We start from the raw sequence: 6,155 nt of genomic DNA, 5'->3' as shown, positions 1-6,155 counted from the left end.
ATTGACCCTTTTGAAACTTATTCAAGAGGGTATATTCCACCCTTTGGTGGAGTAATCATTGGATTCAGAGATTGATCAACTTGTAAAAAAAAAATCCTATTAGAGAAAAAAATATAATAGTATATATAGAGAGAAAAATGGTGCAACGATATTCTGAAAAATATTACCGTGATCTCGCTTCAAGAAAAGAGATTCCTAATCATGAATCTATGAATAAAACTGAGTTGATTAAAGCACTGGGGTTTGATGCTTTGGAGGGGGAGACCAATGCTACGCTTAAAGATATTGCACGAAAGCTCAAAATTCGTGGTTTTAGTAGAATGAAAAAAGATGAACTTATTAAAAATATACGTCAACTACAACATAAAGCTGAATCCACGGAGGAGTTTGGTAGTATTATTAAAAATTATAAACTTGCGGCTCTTCCAAATGAAATAGATCCGCTTTCGTTTATGATGAGTAAAGTGGACACTATTAACCAAAGAGCTATTCCACTGACCAAACAAAATATTGTTTTAACGGTGGAGTTTGGTCAAATTAAAAATAATGATACTACTGTAGCTGTATTTCGATCGGAATATCAAAGTATTATTGATGTTGTTGATGATCAAGATATTGAAAAACAAATAAAACAGATTTTGTTAAAAATAGAAAATTTTACAAATGAAGGTTCAGGATGGTTCATTAAAAGAATCTTTAGTTTATGGGTGAATAGAGTTTCTATTACATCTCCAGGATCCTTTATTGAATCACCACAGTGGTTAAAAAATAAAAGAGCTGTGATTAATATTAAAAATAAAGATGATCAATGTATAAGACATTGTTTACGTGCACACAAGTTTCCAGCAAAAGCGAATTCTAATTTAACTTATTCCTATCCTTCTGATGATGGGTTTAATTTTGAAAATATTGACTTTCCTACACCAATAAAGCAAATTACAAGGATCGAGACTCAAAATAATATTGCTATTAATGTATACTATTTAAAAAATAAAACGATTGAACGCGCAAGAATATCAAAACAACCCACCAACATGGAGCGTATTAAACTTCTTATTATAGAAAATGAAAATGGTGGACAACATTATACTTATATTAAGAATTTTAACAGACTACTGAGTAATACAAACAAACACAAAGCAGCCATGTACTTTTGTGAGTATTGCTTGACAGGTACAACATCATCAGAACTTTTAGAAGAACATATTAAGCGATGCGCGCAGATCAACCACAAGAACTATTCTCGCGTTGAGATGCCATCGGAGAAGACAAAAATGATCAAATTTACCAATTTTCAAAAACAAATGCAAGTTAGTGATGTGATATATGCTGATTTTGAGGCGATTTGTAAAGAAATAAAAGACGATTCCCATTCGAATAATACCATCAAAGAAAGCGAACACATCATCTCGTCATACGGGTTTGTGCATGTTAGGTCTGATGGAAGGGCATACAAACCGCAACTATTTCGTGGTGAGAATGCGGTCAGTCATTTTCTCGAAAAACTTCAAAGAATATATTATCATACTGTCAAGGAATTGAAAAAACCAGTTCCAATAAAGATGACCAAAAAAGATAACGAATCGTTTGAAAACGAACGAGTTTGTTGGATATGTAGAGGGGAACTACTCGCAAATGATAAAGTAAGAGATCATGACCATATCACAGGGAACTATAGAGGTGCCGCGCATGCATCGTGTAATCTTAAATTGAGAATAAAACCCGACGAATTTGTGTTGCCGATATTATTTCACAACCTCAAAGGTTACGACTCTCACGCGATCATTTCGGAGCTCGCGAACAAAGGTGGTGGTAGAATTACGTGTATCGCGAATAATAAAGAGAAGTACATCACATTCAGTTGGGGAAGGTTGAAGTTTTTAGATAGTTTCGCATTCCTGAGTTCGAGTCTCGACCAGCTTGCGAAGAACCTTCCGGATGATAAGAAGTTTTTAACGCGCAAACATTTCACAGATGAGGAGGAGTTCAAGCTCGTTACGAGAAAAGGAGTCTTTCCGTACGAATATATTACCGATTGGAGTAAATACGAAGATACGAAACTACCAAAGAAAAGTCATTTCTTTAGTAAACTTAACAACACGGATATATCAGAAAGTGACCACGAGCATGCCAAGAATGTGTGGAAGAAGTTTAAATGTAAGAATCTAGGTGATTATAACGATCTGTACTTAGTCACTGATGTGTTGTTACTTGCCGATGTGTTCCAGAATTTTAGAAATACGTGTTTGCGAACTCATAATCTCGATCCTGTTCATTATTACACGCTTCCCGGAATGTCTTGGGATGCTTTACTCAAGAGTACGGGAATAGAACTCGAACTGTTGACGGATATCGAACAATATAACATGATAGAGGCGGGAATACGCGGTGGAATCAGTATGACTGTAAGAAGATACGCGGAGGCTAATAACAAGTATATGAAAGATTACAGGCCTGAAAAAACGGATTCGTATATCATGTATCTCGACGCGAACAACTTGTATGGTTGGGCGATGTTACAAGCTTTACCCACGGGTGGATTTATCTGGGATAACGATGCTAATCTCGAAAAGATTCTAAATCACCCTGACGATGATGAGACGGGATATATTGTGGAGTGTGATATCGAGTACCCTGAGGAATTACACGACGAACATAACGATTATCCCCTAGCTCCTGAGAAAATAGAAATAAAACTCGAAAACCTCTCACCCTATCAACGACGCCTTCGTGAAAAACTCGAGATGCGCGGAAAGGAAACGAGAAAATTAGTTCCGAATCTATGGAATAAGGTTGGTTATGTCGTTCACTATAGAAATCTCAAGCTATACACGCAACTTGGCATGAAAGTAACTAAAATCACAAAAGTGTTAAAGTTTAATCAAAGTCCCTGGATGGCGCCCTATATATTGATGAACACCAAACTGAGACAAGCCGCTACTAACGATGCTGATAAAGATCTGTATAAATTAATGAACAACTCGGTATTTGGTAAAACTATGGAAAATATCAGAATGAGAACGAATATCAAATTATTCAAGTTAGATGAAGAGGACAAGGCACGCAAACTAATAAACAAACCGGCTTATGTCGATCATATGATCATCAACAAGAAACTTCTAGCGATTCACTACAAAAAAAATAAGCTTGTGCTCAATAAACCTATCTATATCGGGATGGCCATTCTCGACCTATCAAAGTATCTCATGTATGATTTGTATTACAACCACTACAAGAAAAAATATGGATGCAGGTTGTTATATACTGATACCGATTCATTCATTCTCCACGTAGAATGCGAGGATTTTATCGCTGGTATGGATGATAATGTACATGACCGCAGTAATTTTCCAAAAGATCATCCATTGTATGATAAATCGATAGAGAAAGTGCCAGGATACATGAAAAGTGAGCTCGGATGTAAACCGATCCGACAATTCTGCGGCTTGCGCTCAAAGATGTATTCGGTTGTAGCGGATGATGGATCAGTTATCAAGAAAGCCAAGGGTATAAAAAAATGTGTGGTGAAAGATGAAATTGAACCCGATATGTATAAGGAGTGTATTGATCGATCTGTTCAATTTACTAATAGTATGAGAACGTTCAGATCGTATAAGCACAAGATGTACACGATCAAGCAAATGAAGACATCACTCTCACCGTACGATTCCAAACGCTATTGGCTAGATGATGGTATTACATCTTACGCCTACGGGCACTATGGTATTTCTGTATCGTGAGGAACAACCATAAGCTCTTCGTGTACAAACCCTCTGGATGGACCATTTTGTAAATAATAAAGAATAGGATCGCCGGGCATCATACGCTTAATATTATAAACTTTAAGAGACCAAACGGGATCCGTTGCTCGTTTGCGAGCTCCACCCTCGAGCTCACCGGGCTCATACAAGTACCGAACTTGCGCATCAGGCGGTAACTCTCCTTTATCATCTTTAGTCGGTGCAGAGGATTCAGCTTCTACCGATTTGGCCTTTATTGCGACCGACGGTTTCTTACCTATAAGTCTCGTCACCTCATTATTCAATGCAGCCACAACAGCCGGTAATCTAGTGACCCATTCTGTTGATCGATTCGGCGATTTCATTTCAGCCACATATTGATGACTAAACAATCGTTCTGCCAGCGTACGATTAAATCTTTCTACAATAGCCTGGCTTCTGTGTGTCTTTCCACGCCTTACTTTTTTAAAAATTTTGTTCACAGCACCCATAAACTCTCGGCCAGGATCTACCTGAAGAAGTTTGGGCAACTTCAAAGGGCTACGGTCATAAATACGTAAAAAAGCGGCCGCCACTTCGACGCTGTCTTTCGTTGTTAGGGGTTCGGCTTCTTTATATCGACTCGCAACATCAACGACAGTCAGCGCATACTTATACGTCTTACGCCTGATTCTGTCATAGGGTAAAAATAAAAGGTCAGCCTGATGAACCTCATTTGGGATAGTAATATCAAATTTTGCTCTCGGAATATACTTTGGAGGGGGTAGATAAATTTGCCATATAGCTTGTTTTTGTAACCATTTTCTAGCCTCATCCTCAGACACCTTGGCTGCTTTCGCGAGTTTTTTAATCGCCGAATAACCCTTCCAATAACCGCTTGGGCTGTAATAGATCTTCTCCATTTTATTTAAGAAAGTAAATGTTTAATATTTTGAAATCGCAAAACCAAAAATGACCATGGTCATGATAATAAATACGTATTCTCGATCTTTTTGTCCCTCTGAGGGTGTATAAAAATCTGAAAGTTGGGGTTTATGAGAAAGAGGGGGTAGTGGCTCCCCCATCACTTTATAATATTCTTGCATAGCCATATCCACATCCTTAAACGTGTTCACAGCATGTTGTTGTTGTCTTAGTTTTTCATTGATATAATCTAAACGTTGAATCCTCTCTTTCTGCCATTCTGCGGTCGCTGCCTGAAGTTGTTCTTGCGCTTTGTTGTGTCGTTTCTGTTCTTCTAACGCGTCTGAAGACCCCAGTTTACTAAATAAAAAATTACTTCCGGTAAATGCTAAAGCGTTTACTACTGCCCCACCAACGAGTAACGCTACTGATGCCATACTATAATGATGATATTATTATTACTTCAAAATATCATGTGGGAGAATACCTTGTTTTTCCAACATATCCTTCGTAGCCATAGCGAGGGCTATATCCAAAGTGACCATCCCGATATCTTCGAGGTTGAAAGCCAGTCTAGGTGTCGGGGCTTTCGTAAATATTAATTTTGTCAATCTCGAGTAACCAGCGGCCAATGCGCTGACCACAACCGCGTGGTATACAGTGTTTGCAATTTCTTTACCGTTTATATTTGGCGTTGCCATTGTTGTTTATAAATAGTGTACAAATTAATGTTCAAAACATGATAAATGGGTTGGGTTTTGTTACCACAGGTGGTGGTGGTGGTTTTTTCGACCGATTAAAATATATGTAAACACCACAACCTATTATCATCGTAGTAGCAGCAATGTACAAGGGATTGATAAAAACGTGATCTGGTCTCCTCGATGATGATGGTTCTTGTTGTTGTTCATCTTTCGCTTTTCGAAGTTTTTCGAGAAGTTCTTCATGTTTTGCTTTTCTAGCAGCAGCACCTTTTCGACCCGCTTCAACTTTCTTCTGATTCTTCGGTTTCGTTACTTCCTCCATTATATTTATTAAATTGACAATGTTTAACAGTAGTTACAGCTGTGGTGAGCGGAGCTAAGAACATGCCAAATCTGTGATATAGTTCGCAAGTAAAACTGTTAAGCGCATGTCCCAGGAATGGATCTTGCTCGAGATCACTATTTAATTTTGTTTGGTCATCAATTGGGAGATACATACAAACTGCTCTGGTATACAGTTGTATAATTGTATTACCGAGTGATTTTGTAATCATCGATCCTAAACTCGCTTCGTATCTCGTATAAAGCTTGTCTATATCCGGATCTTTCATCGCTTCGATTTTATCAACACTAAACTCTTTCCCTAAATATTCTTTTGCTCCACCGGCTGAGACCACCGCCATAAGCCTGTCGCGTTTGGGATCCTCGGATAGTAATTGGTCCATCTTCTTCTTATATTCTATATATCTCCTTTTAAGTTTAAAATAATAAAAAACTACAAATCCAACGACTAAAAGTGTTAAGAAAT

This window comes from Babylonia areolata, chromosome 33, assembly GCF_041734735.1.
Source record: "Babylonia areolata isolate BAREFJ2019XMU chromosome 33, ASM4173473v1, whole genome shotgun sequence".
Classification (NCBI taxonomy): domain Eukaryota; kingdom Metazoa; phylum Mollusca; class Gastropoda; order Neogastropoda; family Buccinidae; genus Babylonia; species Babylonia areolata.
This window is presented reverse-complemented; position numbering follows the sequence as displayed.